Here is a 25,097-nt window from a genome sequence, read left to right as displayed (position 1 = left end):
ACCCAAACCTTAAGAGAACAAATTCAAAACATGTATCAGAAACTGTACCAGGAAAAGACAAAAAGCAAAACATTCACAGATCAAGAAAAATGAGACATTAATAATACCTTACTATTATTATTATTTTTTAAATTGATTTTTAGAGAAAGAGAAATATTGATTGAGAGTAAAACATCAATTGGTTGCCTCCAGTATGTGCCCTGACCGGGGACTGAACTGCGACCCTTCGGTGCACAGGGCAATGCTCCAACCAACTGAGCCACACTGGCCAGGGCAATAAAATCTTGTTTTTAAGTAGCACCAACCTGTGCAGCAGCTCAAATATTTTTGGAAATTAAAAAAAAAAAAATCTAACAGTACTTCTAACTACCCCTGTGTGAAATAGGTAGAATATTATATATATGATTCTGTTTAGCTACTGAAGAAAAATAGACACATATCACACTGCAAATCAGATTCTTAGTTTAATTCAATCCAGCACTCAGCATCCCATACATAGTCAAGTCACCAATTACCCTATAAATTGTAACAAAGTAGAACATAAAAGTGGACCCCAGTTTTTAAGAACTAAACTCTAAGAATTAACAATTAAGTTAAATTGCCTTTAGTTTCAGAAGGAAAACACTTCATTCTATTTAATTTGTTGAATCTACTTTTTAAAGCAGTAAATCAAGAAACTGTTATGATTATTATTAAAGCCACTTGAAATTTACAAATCATAGAGAAAAGTGAAAATTCTAATTCTCACACTGACCAATATTAGCTGACAGCTTTATGCCTCCTTCGAAGGACAAAAGGAATTCAGTTTAAAGTGCAAGGTCAAAGTATACAAAAAGACACATGGCCTGGGAAACCAATAGGTTTAACAACAAAGGATGAGTCAACCAATACTTGTAGATCCCAAGTACTTGAAAGAAATTTTTATTTTGACTCAAAATAGGAATTAAATTGTCCCACTGATGGCCAGGGAAAAAGATCACCTTTAAGTGTTTTATTTGTGCTTTGTAAGAGCTATTTCAATGAGGCACCTTTAAAAGCTAGTATATTATTACAGCATTAAGGAGCGCTTCCTAAATATACCCAATATATCTAACTTCCTCTCAATGCCAACTCTCAGTGAAATCATTCCTTCTTGCCTTCAATACTATTTCGATAAGGCAGAGCCAAAGCAGTTACAGGATGACTAAACCAGAACTTGCTACAGGAATTTCCAAACAGATAAGAACTTAAAAACTTTGCAAATACGCCCTTATTTGAAAGACAAGAGAAACTTGAAGAAAGTATCCAGTGAAAATATGAGCTCCTTTCTTAAAAGGTAAGCTCTTCAATGCAGAGTCTGTCTCCTTATAAATTCTATTCAGTCCTTAGCTTCTGTGCTAATGCCAAGAGGGAAAATGGCTTCTACTGCTGCAATCAAAAGCAACCCACTTGAATGAAATGATAAGATCATTAGAATTTGCTTCCAAATAACCCAGAGCTGGGGGTGGAGGAAGAGATGGAACAAGATTGCCAAGAGTTAACAGTTACTGAAGTTGGGAAATGGATCTGGTTCTAGGAGTTTACTATGATGCCCCCCCCCCTTCTGTTGAAATTTTTCTAAATAAAAGGTTAAATAGAGAAAAAGAAGAAGGCTAGTTTTAGAAAGTAAGTGACTCTCAATTAGCCTATTTCTATGGGCTACCAACTCAGAAAAGAGTTTCTTAACTGAGAATTAAAAAGGAATATAGCAAGAATTTTACAAATTCTTTATAGTTAGAAAACAATTAGTATGATCCCACAGCAGTAAAAGCCTGAATTTAAAAATTACCTGTCTTTAAATTAATATGATTTCTCCTTTATATGTAATTGCAATTAAGCCTAATTTAAAAGAATGGCTATCCCTTCTTTTCCTGGTAACAGATCCTCTTTCTGAAATAATTAAAGGAAATTATGGGATACCCTAGGGAAGCTGTTTCTACCAAAAAACCCAGCCCTTAAACAAAGCTGAGCAAATTTTAAACTATCTTTTACATCAGCTACTAAGGGCTTTAGATTGAACTAAATTAAGCTAATTTTTAACAATTGCATTAGTATATTAATAAATATTCCCATAAATCGTGCTATTCCATTTTCGAAAAATTTCATTCCTTTGGCTCGTGCTAAGAACTGCAGCAAAAAGAGACTGAAGCCCTGGCTGTCTTTTACTCAACAGAAGCAGTGCTCTGATGAGGCCCATCAAGATCACTGCAGTCCGTGAATGATCTGAGCCACCTGACAATCTAGATGAATGCGGACCTGTGAGTTGGCCTTGCTTTAAGTGGACACTTTCTTAAAAGAGACAGATAGATTAGATAAGTAGTCACATGGAAAGTTATTAAGAAGCACATTTCTCTAAGAAGTTATAGCACTCTGCTAATACAGAATTAATCAAAATGCTTTAATAGAACAGGAAAATTAAAACAAAATCTAGGCTGGGAAATGAAACATAACTCGCTGGGCTCACAGGAGTCTCTAACAGATGTTACTGTGGGCTCCTTCTCTTCCTTTTCCCCTTTCCCTTTTTCATTCGGTAGCTGACTCAGAGGCATCTGTTCCCACAGCAAACACGCACATTATTTGAGCTGTCATTCTGCACACATTCCTAACCTATTTGGCAGGGTGGACATTTCTAAAAGGGATAGCAACTACAAAAAATTCATCAAAACTCAAACTGGTCACTGCATCCTGTGTCAACATTGGGTATTTCCAACTGTTTGAAAATTACACTGAGAAGTTGCTCAAAAGAGTTTAATCAACAGGGTTGGCTAATCATGTCATCTTTATGGTAACTTGTACAGCCTTGATCAGATCTCTTTGTGAAATGAACACAAAAGGTACCTTTTAGTAACACATAAGGAATTCAATCTGTGCCTTACAGGAGATAAACCAGTTCTCAGATCTATCCGGAGACAGACAACAAATACTCATGCATTTACCGCAGCAGGGTGGCTCTGTGAACGGCCAGGTTTCCAAAGCTTCGAGGGAAGATGATTAATGATACAAAAGAATACGGCACGGTGGACTTATACAATGGGCTGCTTACAGAAGATCTGCTGCTAACAAAAAAATGCTTCCACCTTAGACAAAGAGGGTACTCAATGCAGGTTCAAGCAGGAGCCAGGCCAAGTGTATCAGTCACAAAAGTAATAGGACTAAAATCAACTTACCAAATACTTGACGTTGAGATTAGTCAAAAAATTGTAAACTCCAAGATACAAAAAAAAAGTCTTGAGTGAAAGAAGAAAAAGACCAAAAAAAAACACCCGAGTTTGATTCTCTAGAGGCTGATGATCTAGTCTGACAATCACCTCGACCCCTTACTTTTCAGGCCTGCGGTCTGCCTCCCAGCATTCCTCTCTCGGTCCCAACTTGTCATGGCGAAGGAGGGAATGAGAACCGAGTGTAACCTGGGTGAACAGACTGAGTGAATAGTTCAGATGAAGTTGAGTGGTGAAGAGAGGAGAACAAGAGAAAGTTAAATTTAACCTTATAATATTCATCTGTGTCCTACATGACCCTTTTTTTTTTATCCTCACCCGAGGACATTTTTTTAAATATTTTTGTTCAGATAGTGTGGGAGGGAGAGAGAGAGAGAGAAACATCGACGTGAAAGGGACACATCGAGTAGTTGCCACCCGCACGACCCAACCAGGGCCGGGGACAAACTGCGACCGAGGTACATGCCCTCAGCGGGAACCGAACCTGGGTCTCTCAGGACCGCAGGCTGACGCTCTAACCGCTGAGCCAAACCGGCCAGGGCCTATATGACTCTTTTAATGTCTGACTCACAACCTAGTAAGTTAAGCAAGAGAAACTGCAAAAGGAAGAAAAAGAAATGGTTACAATATAGCTATAAACACTCACAACATTCAAAACTACATGGAGGAAAAAAGCAAGAGGAATGCGGTAGGATAGACAAGAACATTATCACTAGTGGCCCCGACGAGCCAGACAGAAGACGATCTGGTCTTTGCTTGTATTTAACGCACATTTGTCAAATTTTCAATAACGAGTATGTAAGTTGTTAAGAAAAACAACCTTTGTACAGCAGAAATGACCAAAAAAGTATTTTCATTTTATGTATAAAGGTGGAAGTGTATAAAACTGTTTCAAACCAAGCTGCAGAAGACACTAATAATAACGAAAAGAATTGCTTTCTTCCTATTGTTAGTTTTGTCCATTAGTCCAACAAACATTTATTAAGCAGCTATCATGTACTGTCTACCAAGATCCCTAAAACAGTAAAGACATCAGTAAATTCTCATCATTAAGGTGCTTGAGAACATAGCTATAAATAAATCTTCCTGGCTCCACCTCCAACTTTACCCCTCAAAGAACCTAAGAAATCTTTCTGTAAGGTCACTACATTAAAAAATATACTGCAGATAAAGAGTATTATTGTGAAAATATTTGCTGTCCTTCTCTTACCAGATCCTTCTCTACTTGCCCATCCCTGCAGATCATACGTCTTGCCCACTGAGGCCCTGCTGGCCCAGGGGACTTGCTTTGGCCAATGAAGTATGCGCAGCAACGGCGTATGTTACCTAGCAGAGCAGAAGGAGCTTCCAGAGCCACTGGGAGATTCTGCCATGGCTCTTTTCACTCTTCTATTCTGGGGCCTGGAACGAAGCCCACAAAGGGCATTAATGTGAGAAATAAACTTTTGTTGTGAATGATGGAGATTTGTGGATTGTTACTGCAGCATAATTTAGCAAACGATGACTAATTCATATACCCTTGATTAAACTTCGATACAGTAAAGAACAACACTCACCGACGGCCAGGAGGTAGAAATAAGTAACCTCCTCCCTAGCTGTGCGCACTCTACAGATTACAACTTACCCTTGTAAGAGGTACGTGATGACAGTTTGGGCCCCAAACCATGCAGTCACTAGCCCAGTTCTTGTTTGGTTTTGCTTTGTTTTCGGGGCAGGCCAATTTGCTGCACCTCAGGCACCTGGAGCAGTCCTCGCTCTACCCTTACAAAGGTAGTAAATTCCCTCCTGGGGGAAACTGTGGGAGTGGCACCAGTGAAAATACTCCATGGGGCCGTGGTCAGTTTGGCTCAGCAGTTAGAGCATCAGCCCACGGACCAGTGAGTCACGGGTTGGATTCCGGTCAGGGGCCTATTCCTCAGTGGCGGTCCATTTCCAGCCCTGGTCAGGTCATGCAGGAGGCACTCAGTTGATGTGGCTCTATCACATGGATGGTTCTGTCTGTCTCTCTGTCTCTCCCTCCCTCCCATTCTATACGATGATAAATAGAAAAGTATCCTCGGATGAGGAATAAAAAAAAAGAAAAGAAAAAGAACATACTCCACAGGACACAAGAGAACAAGAAACGTCCAGAAGAATGAAATCTACCACTTACCTTTGAAATAAATTAACTGTAACAATCGTTATGCTGTACTGCTGAAACTAATATGATGTTATATGTCAATTATGTCTTGGTTTTAAAAAATTATGTTACATTTTAAATCAGAAGGTATTATTCAGGGAGGAGGGAGTCAATGGGGGGAAAAAGGAGAGGCATCTGTAATACTTTCAATAATAAAAATAAATTGTATTAATAAATAATAAGGTATTTGCTTCAGAAACAGTAAAATGCAAAAAAAATATTATATCTTTTAAATAATAGGCTGCTGAGCCTTGGCCAGGTGGCCCATTTGGCTGGAGCATCGTCCCGTACACCGAAAAGTTGTGGGTAGGATTCCCAGTCAGTGCACATACCTAGGCTGGAGGTCTGATCCCCAGTCAGGGTGCATATGGGAGGCAACTGATCAATGTTTCTCTCACATCAAAGTTTCTCCCCCAACCTCTCTCTAAAATCAATAAACATATCCTTGGGTGAGGATTAAAAAAGAAAAAAGCAATAAGAAGAAGGAAAAGACCTGCACAAGGAATAGAAAGAGGCCAGTCAGCCGGTGCAAAGTAAACCAGGGACGTACAGGAGGAGAGGAAACTGGCGAGGCAGAAGAGGCCAAGAGCACAGGATCTCTTCAAGTGAGCCTTGGATTTTGAGTGTAATGGGAAGTCTGAAAGGTTCTAAGCAAGGGAATAACATGATCTGATTCACACTATGGAAGCTACGTGTGGAAGATTCCAGGCAGGCAGAATGGAATACAGAAACCAGCAGGAAACCATGGCAGACATGCACTCACGTGAGACAGTGGCAGCCTGGACTAAATGATGAGATGCAGAGTTGAGATATATTTTGGACAGAAAGCCTACAGAACTCAACAGTAGAGTTCATACACAAGGGGTAAAAAAGAGAAGGGATCCAGGACAGCTATAAAGTTTGTGGCCTGTGCAATGGTGGCTAATGGCACCATTTACTAAGATGGAAAGGTCTGGGGTGTGCAGCTGGAAGTAGGGATGGCATTAAGCATCTGTTCTGACCATATTCATTTGGAACAGAAGATTATTGGGTGCCCGAGAAGATCTGTCTAGTAGGTGCCCAGCTGACCATCTAAGTCTGTAGTTCTTGGGAGAAGGTGGAGCTGAAAACATGGTATACTTGCCCAGTTCTGCCTTCCTTCCCCCTTATTCACATGGCAAACCCCTGAAAGCTTCTCAGAATTCCCAGTGCTCCTCAGAGCAGTGTGAAACTTCATGATTATCTCCAACTTGCCACCTAAATGTGCCTAATGTTTGCATGTGACCAAATAATTACATTTTAAGAAAATGAAAATAGTATTTGCTCATGCTAGAATACATTTATTTGCTCATACCAAAATAAATTACAGATAATTTCAAGAACTTAGTGAAAAAATGAAACAACAAAAGTATGCTACAAGAAAATGCGGGTTGATATTTAGAAAGTCTTGAAGAGAGGAATTTCTCATTGTACATCATGGGCAGAAACCCTTAAAAATGACAAATAATAGTGGATGGGGGCCCTGGCCGGTTTGGCTCAGCGGTTAGAGCATCAGCCTGCGGTTGGGAGAGACCCGGGTTCGGTTCCCACTAAGGGCACGTACCTCGGTTGCAGTTTGTTCCCAGCCCTGGTTGGTCATGCGGGTGGCAGCTACTCGATGTGTCTCTTTCACATCAATGTTTCTCTCTCTCTCTCTCCCTCCAACTCTGTCTAAACAAAAAATGTCCTTGGGTAAGGATAAAAAAAAAAAAATAGTGGATGGGGAAAGGGGGAGGCCTTAAATAATTCTATAAAACATACAGCCTGGCTGGTTTGGCTCAGCGGTTAGAGCCTCGGCCCGAGGACCAAAGAGTCACAGGTTCAATTCCTGGTCAAGGGGATGTACCTGGGTTGCAGGTTCATTCACATCGATGTTTCTCTCTCTCCCCCCTCCCTCCCTTTCATTCTCTCTTTAAGAATAAATAAATAAAAGAAAGATACAAGTAATTTATTTTTTAATCCTCACCCAAGGACATTTTTCCATTTTTGTTCAGATAGAGTGGGAAGAAGAGAGAGAGAAATATCGATGTGAAAGGGACATATCGAGTGGCTGCCTCCTGCACGACCCCAACTGGGGCTGGGGACAAACTGCAACGGAGGTAAGTGCCCTTAGCAAGAACCGAACCTGCGTCTCTCAGGACCGCAGGTCGACGCTCTAACCGCTGAGCCAAACTGGCCAGGGCAAGATACAACTAATATTTAAAAGACAATGAAAAGTTGGGAATACATTTCTGAAGTTTATGACATAAGATATTAAGATCCCTAAATGCAAGCTCACATAAATTGAGAAAAAAGAAAACTGACAAGGATAAGAGCAGAAATTCAAAGAAATATAAATGAGCAATTAACACATGAAAAGAAGTGCTAAGCTTCTAATCAGCAAAAGAACTGAATTAAAACAAGGAGATACTATTTTTCACCTACCAAGCTAGCAAATATTAAAATGGCAATGATCATAGAGTTGGAGCCTGGGCAGCAATTACTAAGCCCTTTCTGGAGACACTTGGATAAAATATATTAATAGCCTTAGATTTTACATGTTCTCTGTCCTACCAAGTCTACTTCAGAGAATTCATCCTAAGGGTGGGGGAATCATGGGTTTTTGGGAAAGATTCAGGTACAAACAATGTTTTTTAGATTAGGATACTCTGTACCTTAAAAAGGTGCTTCAGAATTACATCTAATGACATGAAAAGATATTGCATATACAATCAGATTACATACAGCCTGCTGGTTTGGCTTAGTGGATTGAGCGTCCTCCCATGGACTGGGAGGTCCTGGTCAGGGCACATGCCTGGGTTGCGGGCTCAATCCCCAGTCGGGGGTGTGCAGAAAGCACAATGTTTCGATGTTTCTATCTTCTCTCTCTCTTTCTTCCTCTAAAAAAAAAAAAGCCCTGGTCAGTTTGGCTCAGAGGTTGGAGCGTCGGCCTGAGGTCCAGAGAGACCGGGTTCGGTTCCCGCTAAGGGCACATACCTCAATTGCACTTTGCCCCCAGCCCTGGTTGGTCGTGCGGGTGGCAGCCACTCAATGTGTCCCTTTCACGTTGATGTTTCTCTCTCTCTCTCTCTCTCTCTCTCTCTCTCTCTCTCTCCCCCCTCCCTCCCTCCCTCCCTCCGACTCTATCTGAACAAAATATGGAAAAATGTCCTCGGGTGAGGATTTAAAAAAAAAAAAATCAATAAAAACATATTTTTTAGCCCTGGCTGGTTTGGCTCAGCGGTTAGAGCGTTGGCCTGCAGTCCAGAGAGACCCGGGTTCGGTTCCCGCTAAGGGCATGTACCTCGGTTGCAGTTTGTCCCCGGAACCCTGGTTGGGTTGTGCGGGTGGCAGGCACTCGATGTGTCCCTTTCACGTCGATGTTTCTCTCTCTTTCCCTTCCTCTCTCTCCCTCCCACTCTTTCTGAACAAAAAATGGAAAAATGTCCTCAGGTGAGGATAAAACAAAAACAAAAACATTTTTTAAAAAATCAGATTACAAAACCACATACATGGTCAGGATAATATATGTCAATAGGTATATTCACATAAAGAGATAAAGTGCAAGGAAGTTAACAGCAGTTGAGTTTGGAGAGAGAGTGTCTTTTATGATCTTTTTCTTTCATTCTACTGGGCCTACATTGCTTGATAATAAAAACTTCACGGGGGGGGGGGGGGGGGGGTTCCTATGCATAAAAGACATTCTAAATGAAAAGTACCAAAAATTTAACAAACAATATCTCCAAGTGGTAAAATACAATTCGGGAAAATTTTTCCTGTCTTCTGGAATATAAAAATTTCTGTATTTAAGACACTTTCCATTATAGATATGCATTACTCTTAGTTTTAAAAAGGTAAAATAAACTTTTTAAAATTAACTATCTCCAGTTCTCTTTTGTTATCTTAATTCTAATGACTACTGCCAGGATCACCCAGTACTTTCAAAGTTTATGCCTTTTTTCCTTCTCTTCACTTGTAACACTAGTTTTTTTCCTAATTCTAATGTCTTGGGGAAGCACAAAGGGATTCTCCTGAAACAGGCTGGGTCCCAGATTGATTCTAGGACCTGCAGCACCATATAATCAGGGAGCTTTGTCAGAAATGCAAAATGTGGGCCCCTCCCCCCCAGCCCTAGCTAATGAGGGGTGAGAGAGGTCCTACAAATAATGTTTTACCATAATCCTCTAGGCAATTCTGAGGCATGCTCAAGTTTGAGAACCCCTCTTTCAGCCTATGCTCTAGGCTTTCGGAATCCAAAACTCCTAAAAACAGTCAAATCATTTTTCAAACTATATTTTTCAAAATTCCCACCGGAACACATTAAATCGTTCAAGGAGACTGAGCAACTAAATCTCGAATCTTAACAGCTGAACACAAAATTGGGATAGAGAAAAACAAGGATCAACATTGAAAGAAAACCAAACCTGCACAGATGTCTTAAAGGTGTCAGTGAGTCCTCCAGACATCACTTCAAGACTTCCAGACTTTGAGGTAAACAGACCTGGCTTCCGCAAGGAAAACACTAAAGGCAAGCCTACTTCATCACACACGTCAAAGGCAAGGCTGCACAAGCAATCCCTCAGACTCCTGAGTACTTGCAATATTCAAGCCATATCTGGACATAATACAACAATCAAATGTGCTAAAAAGCATCAGAAGTATATTTCAACTAACAAATGATCCTATTTGGGGCAAGATATATTGAAGTTTGATGCTATAATTAATCGTATTTATCTGTGATGAAGGCATAACCATGATAGTAGTGAAATTAAGTTTACTCACAGTCCAACACAAGAAAACATCCCAGTCATTTAATGGATTGATGATCAAGCTAGAGCCAGGAGTCTAAGACACCCTTCCTCCCCCAGACACCTGCGGCCCACCTGGAGATGAGCAGAGGCCGGGTAGGGCTCTCCCTCCGCCCCAGGGCAGAAGCTAGACAGACATTATCTCTAGTGCTTGATAGAGACAAGAAAACTGAGGGTGACCACTTGTTCTGGGCTACTAGCTCTCCCCACCCCATATCAGGTTCTTTCCTCATATTAACACCACTTTTAATGTTAAAAGGAGACATGAGTACACATTTCTTTACATGTAACATGAGACTGTGCTAATTTTACAATCGGATGAAGAATAAAAATGATTTTGTGATGACAAAAAAAAAAAAGAGAGATGTGAATTAGGTAAAATCAAGTAGAATCAAGCCAGGTAAAACAAGTAGTTTATAAATGATCCCTTTTTTTTTTTATGGGAAAAATTATCTACAAGAGAAAAGTGACAAAAAAGGCAAGATAAACATAAAATATCAGTACTGTTTATATTGGATGTAGAGATTACAGGCGATTCTTCTTCTGTTTTGAAATTTTTATTATGTAAGTTTTTTTTTTAATCCTCACCCAAGGATATTTTTCTATTTATCTTCAGATATAGTGGTAGGAAGGGAGGGAGGGAAAGGAGGAGGGAGAGAGAAAGAGAGAGAAACATCAATGTGAGAGAGACACATTGATTGGTTGCCTCCCACACGACCCAGACCAGGGCCAGGGTCCAAACCGCAACCAAGGTATGTGCCCTTGACCAGCATTGAACCTGAGACTCTTTGGTCTGCAGGCCGACGCTCTAACCACTGAGCAAACTGGCCAGGGCAACATTGTTTTGAATTTTACTAAAATGTGTTCCCACGATGGAGAAACTGGTGTCACTCGCTGCGACATCCTTGTTGCTGCCACTCCCCATCTGTCTGCATTGCATCCACTGCATCTGCAGTGAGCACCTCACTCTGTCTCCTGCTGTCCTCAAGACCCAGCTCCAACATACAAATAGTTTGATTTCTTCTCTATAAAAAAAAGTGAGATCACTCCAGCGATCTTTTTGAAATGACTGATGAATTTAATCCCACGAGAACACAGGGCACTCCAACCAGGGAGCGCCGGGTCTCCCAGGCGGAGCTGTGTGAGGAGGACACGGGCACGGGCACGGACACGGGCACAGCCCCGGACACAGCCCGACAGCAGGCTGCCCTGCAAGAGACCTGCCTAAATGCAAAACAGCGCCATGTGCCTCACCGCAAGTCTGTGTTTGGACAGTTCTTCTCATTCAAAAGCTATGCGACCTTCTGAGTTTATAACTCATTTTTCATGAATTAATAAAAAGTTTAAAATAAGTAATTTCTCAGTTTTAATTTTAATATGGTAATATCAATAAAGAACCTACATATACAAAAAGCTCGTTGGGGGGTCCTCAATAAATTTTAAGTGTACGGAGGTGTCCTAAGATAAAAAAGTGTGAAAACCGCTGCGCTAGTAGAAAAATATATGGAAGGAGGGCAACTGGCTGGCGAGCCTGCAGCAGGAGCTGAGCAGAGGGAGGGAACTTTGAGAACTAACCCAGATCAATAGAGCCTGATTACAAGTGGGTGAAAGGGAGCGGAAGGAATCCAGGGTAAGTTACAAGCTTTTGACTTGGGCAGCTGAGTAAATAAAAAGCCATTCAGAGAGATTTTAATATTATAAACATGTTATTTTGCATAATAAAAATGTAAGTAGAAAATAAACCCACAAATATAAAAGCTTAAAAAAAAAATACTGGCACAAATAGCCCCTTTCCATGCAGACACGATAATAGTTTCAGATGCCGTCTTCTCTCCCTGCTTCTGATACATGTAAACAAGCCAGAATGTTCGGACAAGGGTCGGGAACACTGGATTCCTTGCCGGGCCACGGGGGCTGGAAAGGAGCTCACGGGAAGGGAGGGGGTAAGAGTACCTTACTCCTTTGCCCCCTGCAAGGCCCCCTTCAGTCAGCATTTTGAGGATGCCACACTATTTTTCTAAGGATTCCGTTTCACAAACCTTTTAAATCAGAGGCATTCACAGGAGCAAGACAGAGGGACCACCTGCTGCTCTGTCACACGTTTCTGCTGGGACTCCAGGCAGCCTCTGCACTCTCCTGCGCCACTGGGAGGGGCTGGGCCTGCCCCCTGCAGCCCAGCACAGGACAGATACAGCCACGCAGCAAAGAAAATCCCTGGAGGGAAAAGCTTTCACTGACAGTACAGATGGAAAAGTACTGTAATGCCCAATTTGAACACCAGTAGAGCCTCGGCTTCACACCAATTCCGTGGACATCCCTGGGCCACATCCCTGCTTTCCACTTTACCTCGAGTGGACCTTGTAGAAAGGGACGGACCTGGGGAAGCAAGACTGACAGTAGGAAGAGGAATCTGGAGGGAGAAGGGCACATGCTTTAGCAGGTCTCTTGGCAACCTCCATCCTGACCCCCCCCCTCCAGCCAAGCTGGCTTACTCCTCCTGGCAAAGCCCACACCAAGGCAAAGTGACCTTCTTAGAAAGGCTGGTGTCTTTTATTTGATTATTTTAATCCAAAGACCCCCATCACCATTATCTGCACTGACAAGAACACCATGGCTCCCAATCTAATAACCTCTGGGCAGTAAAGACATAAAATGACCCCCAAACATCATTTGGCTTATAATTTATTTTTCCTCTACTTTCAAAAATATGTAATACAGGCAAGTCATACCTTTTTTTATTATTATGAGCACATAACACTTTCACTAAAACATTGGTTTTCTAACATTCTGGCCTCAAAACTCTTCTATACTAAAAAATTACTGAGGACCCAAAAGAGTTTACCTTAGAAAATTCTTAAAAAACAGATAAATACAAGCACATAAACCATTAGCCATCAACAGGATGTCACCAAGTGTCATGTAGCCACTAGAAAACTACACTGTAACTTACAGAGAATGAGAGTAAAAGAGAGGCCCTGGCTGTTTTGCTCAGTGGTTAGAGCGTTGGCTGATGGACCAGAGTCTCGAGTTTGATTCCAGTCAAGGGCATGTACCTTGGCTGCGATCATGTGGGATGCAACCAATCAGTGTCTCTCTCTCACATGGATGTTTCACTCTCCCTCCCTCCCATTCTGTCTGAATATAAATGGAAAAATACCCCTGAGTGAGGATTTAAAAAAAGAGAAATAACAATCTGAACTTGAAGACTCTTTGAAGGGTCGCAATGACCCACAGAGGCTCCTAACCACATTTTGAGAACCTCTGCACTACAGACAGAACAGGTATAAAGACTCCATGGCTTTCATTTTATACCTTTTCTAGATCTATGAGAGAAGAACTGTGATCCATTTTATTCAAGCAGTGGCATCTCATACTTTTGATTGCCATTTCTCTGATGCCTAAATACACTGAACATCTTTTTCAGGTGCTTACTGGACATTTGTAAGTCTTCTCCAGAGAAATGCCTATTCATGTCTTTGGCTCATTGTTTTTAATTGGGTTCTTTACTTTTATTGTCGGATGTACAATTATTTTTATAAGTGGATGGAATTTAAACCTAGCATGAATCCAGTCCTCCCCTCGCTACCAAGTTTAAAGATAAATGCTAACCTTCCAGATGATGGAAATAGCGACTGAGAAGTGAGAGATCATGGAATCAATGGCAACAAGACTATATAATACCACATTCATTTTTGTCTTAAATTATAAATGCAGAATTAGATCAGTCAATGATAAAGTAATTTCTTATCAAATGCATACCATTTAGTGAAACACTGTGCTAGGTGCCTCAACATCCTCACAGCAACCCTACCAGGGAAGAACTGTAATCCACCTCATTTTACAGCTGAGGAAACAGAGGTACAAGAAAGTTCATGAGGTGGCTTGTGGCTACACAACCAGCAGCTGAGCAGTCTGGCTCCAGAATTTGTGCTCTCAATCCCTTGGCTATAATGCCTCTCAATCATGAAATAATAAGAAACCTTGAGCCCTGGCAGGGTGGCTCAGGTGAATGGAGCGTCATCCTGTGCAACGAAAGGTTACGAGTCCGATTCCCAGTTAGGGCACATACCTTAGGTTTCAGGTTCGGGCACATACAGTAGACAACCAATCGATGTTTCTCTCTCACATCAATGTTTCTCTCTCTCTCTCAAATAAATAAAAATATATCCTCAGGATAAAACGATAGTATTAATAATAATAAACTTTGGCCTGGCCATTGTGGCTCAGTGGTTGAGCATTGACCCATGCACCAAGGGGTTGCCACTTCGATTCCTGGTCAGGGCACATGCACAGGTTGTGGACCCAATCCCCAGTGGGAGGCATGCAGGAGGCAGCCAATCAATGTTCTCTCTCTCGCTCTCCTTTCCTCTCTTTCTAAAATCAATAAAGAAAAATAATTTTAAGAATAAACTTAGCCTGGTTGCCTAACTGAGGACTTTTTAGAAAATGCTCATAGCTACATTTTGTTATGTCACTTTCAAGTTCCAACCCCCACTGTCTGCACAAATCTTTTAAGTAATTCTTGATTCTGGAACTTGCCTCTCTAATCGGGTTTAGGAATGTCAAAAACAAGTAAGCCCAAAACCAGATGGGTGTCATTTTATCATTCCAATTTAGATCTTTGCTAAGATTTTTGAATCTGACCAAAAAATCCTGAGTTCAGGATATTCTGACTCAGCAGTTCATTTCCAAGAGCATCTGGGTTGCATACTGACTGCAATAATAAGAGCTTACAGTTACCACCAAAGCCAGGGCCTGAAGGCCCATCTAACTCAAACCCATAATTTACAGTAACTTATATATTGGTTGATGGCTTTGTAAACTGAATCACAAACTTGAGAAAAAATCTAAAAGGTAATATATTTCATAATAAAACCAATATGAACAATATTATTTCCGAGCACTAATTACAGGCATAACTGCCGAATGTAATGGCCCAGATTCATGGGACCTCAGAATCTGAAGAAACTTCAGGCCATCTCTAGAAGTCTTTTACAAACAATTCCTGATTCTTCCAGAATCAAAAGGTAGACTAAAGCCCTGAAATGTGCCTACCTAATAAATGCTCATTTTTGCCAGATGTCGTTTTATGTTATGGTGTTCCAATTTCCTTTGTGGTAACGCAACAACTGTTTTTATTTACGTTCAGCTACCCACTACGCCATTGGCAATGCTTTCATTACTACACGTGTAGAAGTATGAGGGGCTGTCTTCTCGTCTGTAACACAGGGCATTTCCCACCTGTCTCAGACTTGTGGAAAACAAACTATAGATGGGGTACGTGAAAGAGCCTCACACAAGTACTCCACTCCAACATTCCTGTGCCAGTGCAGGGTGATTGAGGGGTGTGGACCCAATAACACCAGAAGTCACTCTGAAGCACACTTGACATAAACTAAGCACAACTTCCCTAATGGTCACTAATCTGATGAACAGCTTCAGATAATCCAGAAGCCAGACAATACAAGGAGAGTTCTGACTAGGAAAATGGGTATCATTCATATAGTAATGAAGGGAAATCAGTTGATTCCTTGGACTAGACCGAACTATAACGCCATTTCTGTTTGAGCAGAAGGCTCCCAAATCTAGCCCCCTACCTAACTGTTCAAACGTTTCCATTACTCAGGCTAAAAAGTTTCAACACACAAAACACCAGCATGAGTCAGTTTAAGTCACAAGAGGGCTGTAAAACACGTTCCTGCTATGGCAGGATTATGACAATAAGAATTATAGATCAGAGAGACCTAGTAAATAGATGGGCAGAGTCAAAAGCTTGAGAGGGAGGTTGAAATCCAGAGAAAGTGACTAATAGCCAAGGCAGGAGCTTCTGCCTCAGTGACATCAGTCTGGCTTAGAAGAGGAAGACACATTGGGGAGGCAGAGGAAGAGGGTGAAGGAACATCTAGGCTGAGGGCAATGAAACATGAAGGTTAAGTGCATGAGACAAAAGGACCACTTTCTGAGGTGCAGGTGACTGGAGTCGGGAAAGGTGAGATAGAGATGGAAGAGGACGAAACTAGACAGACTGGGATAGCACACAAAGCAGTCTTTACACTGCATAACAATTTCGATTTTAACCTGCAAGGCAGCAATTCTCAGTGTGACCTTTGGACCCCCAGAGTTCCCAAGACTCTTTCAGGGGGTCTGGAAGGTCAAAATTATTATCAAAGTCATATTCAGACATCATTTTCCCTTTCATTGTGTTTATATTGGCACTGATACAAAAACAAGGGCGGGTAAAACTGCTGCCACCTTAGCAGTGGCACTGAACTGTACAGGTGGGCACTGGATTCTTCACTGCCACATACTCATTAAAAAAAAGTTTCACTTCAGAATGTCCTTGATGAGTCATCAAAAAGTATGACTTCACTAAATCTCAGCTCTTGAGTACATGTGCTTACTGTCTGTGACTAAAGGGAAGTAGTCATGAGCACTGCCATGGTACACCGACAATGACTGACGTCTCCAGGAAACACGTGTGTAAATGGGCTGCACGCTGAACTCGCTGCTTCGTTCACAGAACACAATTTTTATTTGGCAGAACAGCATCTGAAAAACTATGGTTATTCAGACTTGAGTTTATAAATGAAGCGAACCTGCTGCGTCAAGAAAAACAACTCATGCCCTGGCCAGTTTGGCTCAGCGGTTAGAGCGTCAGCCTGTGGTCCAGAGAGACCTGGGGTTCAATTCCCGCTAAAGGCACGTGCCTCGGTTGCAGTTTGTCCCCGGCCCTGGTCGGTCATGCGGGTGGCAGCCACTCGATGTGTTCCTTTCATATTGATGTTTCTCTCTCTCTCTGTTCCTCTCTCTCCCTCCCATTCTACCTGAACAAAAAATGGAAAAATGTCCTCGGGTGAGGATAAAAAAAGAAAAGAAAAAAGAAAAACAACTCATAGTATTGGATCATAATGATAAAGTTTGAGCTATTAAATAAAAATTAGAAATTTGGAAACGTTATAACAGCCATTGTGAGCTATAGAGCTTCCCAATATTCAAGAATTTTCTTTTATAATTGATTTTTAAAGAGAGAGGAAGGCATAGGGAGAGAGAGATAGAAACATCGATGTGAGAGACACACTGATCGGCTGCTTCCTGCATGTCTCCAACTGGGGATCGAGCCCACAACCTGGGCATGTGTCCTGACCAGGAATCGAACTGGAGACCTCTTGGTCCATGGGTCAATGCTCAACCACTGAGCAACACTGGCTGCGCTCAAAAATTTTCTAATAAGATAGGTGGCGGTATTAACAAATATGATTTTGTGACATTGTTTAATCAAATGTATCAATATTTGGAAGATCTACATAACTCAGCGAACCATTATTTTCCCAATAACCAACCAATACATGTTAAAAACACATGGGATAAAATAGCCATTCAAATTGCAAACTGGTTTAATAGATTTTTATCGTAACAGACCAGGAAAAGTTCACTAATGTGATTTCAGACTCCACATTGTAAGTAACCCTTAAGAAAACACCAGTTCAAATTATCATATACTATCAAAGAATAACCACGATTTTCTGAAAATGCTACTAAAAGACTCCTGCTTCCTTCATCGTACAGCGAAGGGTCTCGGGTTCCATTCCTGGTCAAGGGCACATCCCCGGGTTGGAGGTTTGATCCCCAGCCCTGGTCGGCACCCAACCTGTTCAGCACCTTTCCAGCCGGGCACGTGCAGGAAGCAACCAACTGACGTGTCTCTTTCATATAGATGCTCTCTCTCTCTCCCTCCCTCCCTTCCACCCTCTCTAAAAATCAATGGAAAAATATCCTCCAGTGAGGGTTAACAAAACAAACAAACATATTCTCAAAATAAAAATAAAAATAAATAACCCTGGCCGGTTTGGCTCAGCTCAGCGGTTAGAGCGTCGGCCTGCGGTCCTGAGAGACCCGGGTTCGGTTCCCGCTAAGGGCACGTACCTCGGTTGCAGTTTGTCCCCGGCCCTGGTTGGTCATGCAGGTGGCAGCCACTCGATGTGTCCCTTCACATCGATGTTTCTCTCTCTCTCTCTCTCTGTTCCTCTCTCTCCCTTCCGCTCTACCTGAACAAAAAATGGAAAAATGTCCTCAGGTGAGGATTAAAAAAAAAAAAGGAAAGATATTTCAGAGGCAGAACTGACAGAATACAGCAACCGTTCCAGAACTGGAGAGAGCCCAGGCCAGCATGGCTAGGCTGGCACTGCCTGTCCACCTGTCTGGCTTATGGATGGAGACTGAGTCCATCCTATACAGTCATGGCCGCTGACCACGGGCTCCGTCCTGAGAAACGGTCGCTCGGCGAGCCCCCGTCGTGCAAACATCACAGGGTGACTTCCACACACCTGGATGGCACAGCCCACGACACCTCGGCGGGACGGTTAGTCTACGGCTTCCAGGCCACAGGCTGCACAGCACGTGACTGTACGAACGTGAGACTCGATGAAGCACAAGACACCACGCGCTGTCGAGACGCGTGACCACGAGAGGGTGGAGGCTGGGCCCGGGCAACACGGCTTCTGTTCACAGCAAACTCGTGTTTTCACGGAGCGGAGAGTCCACGCTGACGATAACGGACAGTGAGCACCCACCCAGTAGCCGCCGTTCAGTCCTCGTCCAGCGGCGGTTCTGTGGGTCTGTGCGTGCTGTGCTGTCACACAGCCCACGGCAGCGCACGGGGTCCTGACAGCAGCATGGCCACACACGGCACTGGGCACGCCGTCACCAGGCGACGGCAACGTCTAGCTGTTGTACATGTGGTCCGTCATAGACCACATACAGATATCTAGTCCACAGTCAGAGTGTGAGCTCTGGCAACAGTTCTCTGATGCCAACCAGTGACACTAACTACCTGGAGTTAATGCAGACTCCAGATAGGAAGGTCGCAGTCCCACCTGATGTCAGCCACAAGTCCTGAGTATCCCCAAGGTACCAGCACTTCTGCCAGGCAGACTACAAATTGGAGGCATCCCACAACCGCCCCCCCAGGTTCAATAATTCATTAGAAGTAACTCAGAACTCAGGAAAGTGCTACACTAGTGATAACAGTTTTATTATAAAGGATACAACTTGGGAACAACCAAACGAAAGAGACTCACAGGGCAACGTATGGGAGAGGAAAGGTTCAGCGCTCTGGCCTTGCGTCTCCCGAAGAATATTGGTGCCACCTTTCCATATATCTAAATGGCCGCCAAACCAGAAGCTCTCCAAACCTCACTGTCCTAGGATTTTTAAAATTTATTTATTTTTTAATCCTCACCTGAGGATATATTTTATTCATCTTCAGAAAGAGTAGGAGGGAGGGAGAGAGACAGAAACATCGACTTGAGAGGGTCACATTGTCTGGCTGCTTCCTGCACGACCTCGACCAGGTATGGGGACGAACTGCAACCCAGGTACACGCCCTTGACCGGAATCGAGCTAGAGACTCTTTGGTCTGTGGGCTGACACTCTAACCACTGAGCAAAACCGGCCAGAACTATTCTAGGATTTTTCTATGGAGTTTCATCAGGTAGGCATGATTGAGTAAATCATTAGCCATGTGACTGAACTCAGTGTCCAGTCCCTCTTCCCAGGTGGTGGTGAGTTGGGGGAGGGAGGTAAAAGTCACTTCATCAGCCTTATTAAACTTAGAAAAGGTCTAAAGGGGTTCAAATGAATAACAAAGACACTCCTACTACTCAGGAAATTCCAAAGCATTTAGGGGCTCTGTGTCAGAAACCAGAGACAAAAAACAAACTATATATATACATATATATACATATTTTAATATGTTTTTATAGATTTTTTAAGGGAGAGAGAGAGAGAGAAAGAGAGAGAGAGCTGCCCCCTGCACACCCCCACCGAGGATCAAGCCGCAACCCGGGCATGTGCCCTGACCGGGAATCAAACTGGGACCTCTCAGTCCATGGGACGAAACTCAATCCACTGAGCCTGGGCCCAGCTATGTATCTTTTTAATTAAACCTCAGAGCATCTAACATAATTACTGATATATAGTAGGTATTCAATAAATAACTGCTGAAAGAATAAACAAAAGGGTAGATAACACAATCATTCGCCAAAATGGAAATGCAGGCAGAGAGGCTGGTTTAGAAGAACGGTGGTAGGTGAGCTACGTTTTAGACACACCGGCTCTGAAGAGCCCAAGGAATATAGCAGGTACTTAGATAACAGGTTAGAACTCAGGAGAAGGACAGCACGTCAGGTATGCGAAGACAATAGGATTCATTCATGGTAGCTAGAACTCTGAGTGGAGATGACTGTCCTGGAAGACAGTGTGGGGTCAAAAGAAGGCACAAAAAACAGCTCTAGGGACTGCAACACTTAAGAAGCCGGATTCCTCCATGGAGACTGAGAAGTCCTAAATATAAGAGCGGAGAAGATACAAAAGTATAAGGCACAGAAAGCCAACAAAGTCAAGTGTTTCTAAAGAAGAATGTGCTGAATGTCACAAAAAGGTCAAGAAACAAATGTGTGGATTTGTGTATAGGAATCAATGGAGGGGCAGACACAGAACTGTTACCAGAGATGTCAGCTCTTGGTTCTTGAGTTCAGCAAAGAAAGAATTCAGAGCCAAGAACTCTAGCGCAAGAGAAAGTTGATTTAGCATACAAGGCAAAAGTATACTCAAAGAGAAGAATCGAGCAGGCTGCTCAGTGAGCTGCCTTGTTCTTTTGGAAACAGTCACAGAGGCAGAAGTGAACCAGCTAGGCTGCATGGACTTAGAAACAAGTTACAAAGGCAATAGAAGGGCCCTTGGAGACAGGTTCAGGGCATGAGCCTGGGACAAGCTGCCGCTGCCCGCTGCTCCCCTGGTTGCAAGTGTTGTACAGAACCTTAGAGCTTAGCAGAAAGAAAGCAAAGACAAACCTGAAGAAAGAAGGTTTGGGTGTGCTCTAGAGAGCAAGCATGCACTGGGTCCTTTGTCTTAGGGTTTTTATCTGTGTTCTAAAGGTGGGAATTTTAGGGGAGGTCTCAGGGGGAGGATCTCAATAGAATAATTATCAGCTTTCCAGGTGTGTCCTTTAATATGCTGATGAATCACAATGACCATACAGGTCATTCTTTGGTCAGTTTCACCTTCAAAGAATGTCACTGTGGGTCTGCCTCAGCGGGTCTGCCCAGCCCAGTCTGGAATGTGTAAGGTAAGACCTTGAGATTTATGATCTGGCTGTAAATTGCTTGACCACTTTATTCAGCTATCTGTTTCAGTTTCCCCATGCCACTGGCCAAGGAATTTTCCTAGCTTCTTACTATCCTGCCTCCGAACTAGACTGCCACAGGTAACAGGAGCAGACAGCCACACAGGCTGCTCTTTCAAAAAACAGCTATTAGAGGAAGAGGTGAGGTGCCAACAGTTCAAGGGAGCACAGTGTCAAGTGAGACAAACATGAGCGAATGTGAAGGAAGGAGCAGAGGACAAGAGGACACAGAAGACACGGAGGACCGAGAATGAGCATACTTCATATTGGGGCTTTTAGATGAACCCAAACCATTTCTTACATGCCTACAAGGCTCTGCATGGCCTGAATTTACCTCCCTCTCTAATTTCCTCATGGCAGCCACAGTGGCTTTCTTCTCAAATATGCCCCAGGCCCTGCTTGAATGCCGGCCCCTCAGCCTAGAAAACTTCTTTCCCTTCCTTGATTAACTCCTATCCATACTTCAGAATCCAAGTAAATGTCACACCTTCCCTGGACTCTAGAACTAGATTAGGTTCTCTTGACTGATTTCTTCATAGCACTTAAAACAGCTGGGATCTTTAGTTATGTGATGGGGCAGGAGTACATATCTGTCCCAGTAAAATCTAAAGTGAGGACAGGGACCTCACTACTGTCTTTGTTCCTACTGCACACAGCAGTCAAGCAGGATATAGCTGTGACACAGCTGAAGGGACAGAGCCGAAGAGAATGGCAATCAAGTCTCAGGGGACACAGAAAAGGATAGTACCTAGAACCAGGGGAAGAGGACACATCTCTTCCTTTTCCTCTTATCTCAAGAAGCAAAGGGTAAGTAAGAATAAGACACTTACAAGCACCACCTGGGAAGTGAGCAGCAGCCCCAACAGGAGGCAGACACTCCCGAGAGCCACGGTCCGGATGCCTCTGACTGTGGGAGGTTTGAGGAGTGGGGCAAATTTCGTTCAATGTCTGGGAGGGAGGGAAAGAAAGCTGAGGAGGGCTGGGCCGGTATGGCTCAGTGCACTGAGCGTCATCCCATGGACTAAGAGGTCTGGGTTCAATTCCAGGTAAGGGCACATGCCAGAGTTGCAGGCTCAATCCTCAGTAAGGGGCGTGTAGGAGGCAGCCAAAGGATGTTTTGTTTCTCTCTCACATGGAGGTTTCTATCTCTCTCTCCCTTCCTCTCTCTCTAAAAAAATTAATAAAAAAAAAAAGAAAACTGAAGAGGAATATGTAACACAACCCAACTAAATAGCTAAGGATAAAAGTCCACGTTTGCATGGTTTTCTTCAGTTGTTAGCAGCACAAACATAGGACACAGAACGCAGACAGCTGAGCTGGTGCAGCGAAGGAGGCCCGCAGGGTAGAAACGACAGGACAGCAGAACAAGGAAAGAGCTGACCATCTCTGAGGTCCCAGCTGCAGATGGGAGGAAATGAACTAGGAGGAAACTGACAATGTGAGATAAAAGGAAGAAGATCCAGGAACTAGAGTTTCTGGAGGGAACTGTTGTAATCAGAATGTGTGAAATAAATTGCGCCACAGATACATAATTTAAGAAATCAGTCCAGCCGGTGTGGCTCAGGGGTTGAGCATCGACCCTGCACCAAGAAGTCGCTGGTTTGGTTCCCAGTCAGGGCACATGCCCAGGTTGTGGGCCTGATCCCCAGCAGGGGGCATGCAGGAGGCGGCCCATCGATGTTCTCTTTCATCTATGTTTCTCTCTCTCTCTCTCTCTCTCTCTCTCTCTCTCTCACTTCCTCTCTCTGTAAAATCGATAATAAAAAAAATTTTTTTTTTTAAATCAGGACAAGACATTCTTCAAGATATCATAAGCTCTCCCAGCTTTCCAGGTGTGTCCTCTTAGACCAAAAATTTTAAAAATAGGCCAATGCACCCTGGCCAGTTTGGCTCAGTGGTTACAGCATCAGCCAGCGGGCCAAAGAGTCTCAGGTTCGATTCCAGTCAGGGGCATGTACCTTGGTTGCGGTTTATCCCCAGCCCTGGTCAGGGTCTTGTATGAGGCAACCAATCAATGTTTCTCTGTTTCTCTCCCTCTCTCTCCCTCCCTCCCTCTCCCTCCCTCCCTGTCTGAAAATCAATGGAAAAATATTCTCAGGTGAGGATTTAAAAAAAAATTTTTTTAAATAAACTTCACTGAGGAGAAACTTCATAGTTTTTGGTTGCTTCGGTATCTTTGTATTGTTTTATTAAAGGATGTCATTTGTAAAAAGAGGTCACTATCAGCCCCTACCCATACGAGCAGTGGGCATGAGGAGTGTGCTGGACATGTGTTTTGCCTGCCAGAATTCTTCCTTCTTGTAATCGATCCCACTTTCCTTCTCTTAATTCCAGGAATTTAGGTCCTGCCCTCAGCAACTGATCAAAAGGTGGACCCAAAGGCCAGGACAGCCAAGAAGAGTTCGGCAATCCCATGGTCAGGGGGGCTGGTGCAGGCATGTGATCAAGCCAGGCCAACCAGAACCCCTGGACTTCACAGGTATGTGAGTGAACACATTTCCACTTTCCTGAAGACAAGCTGTGCTTCCCCACGTGCAATGGAGAGTTCAGACAAACAGCAGGAGCGCGGGAGGCCGTGGCACTGGGCCCTGTCCTCCTCGCGCTGCAGCCCTGCCTCCCCTCCCTCTCACCTTCGTCCTCACCCCGCCCCACCCGAGTCCTGAGGATAGCAGACCACTCAAACTCAGCACTGACGTTTTCTGACGCTGCCATGAGACAAAAAACTAATCCGAGAAGAAGCCTAGCCCCAGGTAAACCATACTGCAATTCAATTTCTTGATATTTAGAAACTCAAGTTAAAAGTCTGGTGTCAGCTGCTTGAACAGGGCACACTTGAATGAACCTCACATTCACCCCACACAAGACGCACACAACACTGTACACTGTAAATGCCTTTGGTATCATTTTTTATAAGACGTCAAAATATTTTATTTATGTGAAGGGAAATACCACTAAAATTCTAGGACATTTGTAAGTAAATTCACAGTCTCTTCCTTCCTGTTTGTCCTCAGCTAGAGATCTAAACTGTATAAGCGAGGTCAGGGGCGGCACCCACATCTGCAAAATGCCTTTCCAAGAAAACTGTGATTACCTAAATTAGATTAAATTGTGTGCCTCTGTGCTTCTGCCTATCCACTGCTGGTGCTGTTGTTATGTGGAGAAAATAATGATAAATTCACAACTTCCTCAGACAATCATCAAGAAATAAGAGAGACAAGGTAGCATGACAGAAAGAATAGAATGCTGAGAATGAGAACACAGATCACAACAGAAACCAGCCTCCGTGGAAAACACAAGGAAGGAAGGAGTGATGTGAAGAATATAGGAGTGTTTCACAGGACCCAGTAGAAATGCAGCCTGCCCAAGAAAGGACCGAAGAGAAGGTTTAAGCTATTAGAGGCCCAGGTAGTGTTCCCTCTGCTTCTCTATGGAGACTCACTTCATTCTCTCCATCTATAAACCGCCTTTCTCTGTCCCCACTACACATGGGAACCAATCCATGTGTCTCCCTCACAGTAATGTTTCTCCCCCTCTCTCTCTTCTTCCCTCCCTTCCACTCTATCTAAAAATTAATAGAAAAGTATCCTTGCCCTGGCAGGTTTGGCTCAGCGGTTAGAGCGTCGGCCCACGGACCAGAGAGTCCCGGGTTCGGTTCCCACTAAGGGAACCTCGGTTACAGTTTGTCCCCGGACCTG

The 25,097-nt window shown here is 43.3% G+C and overlaps 1 protein-coding gene and 1 long non-coding RNA gene across 5 annotated transcripts in view; one reads left to right on the top strand and one right to left on the bottom strand.

The window, feature by feature from the left end:
- Positions 1-25,097, bottom strand: part of ITSN1 (intersectin 1) — a 194,583-nt gene that overhangs the window by 156,711 nt on the left and 12,775 nt on the right. The gene's annotated exons all lie outside the window — the stretch shown is intronic.
- LOC118617199 lies at positions 1,265-4,686 on the top strand. Its single transcript, XR_004956808.1, has 3 exons — positions 1,265-1,315; positions 2,192-2,276; positions 4,478-4,686. It is a non-coding gene; the product is annotated as an uncharacterized LOC118617199 (long non-coding RNA).

This window comes from Molossus molossus, unplaced genomic scaffold (assembly GCF_014108415.1).
Source record: "Molossus molossus isolate mMolMol1 unplaced genomic scaffold, mMolMol1.p scaffold_m16_p_5, whole genome shotgun sequence".
NCBI classification, from domain to species: Eukaryota; Metazoa; Chordata; class Mammalia; order Chiroptera; family Molossidae; genus Molossus; species Molossus molossus.
The sequence above is the reverse complement of the archived record's forward strand: the minus strand, read 5'-3'. Positions and strand labels throughout refer to the sequence as shown.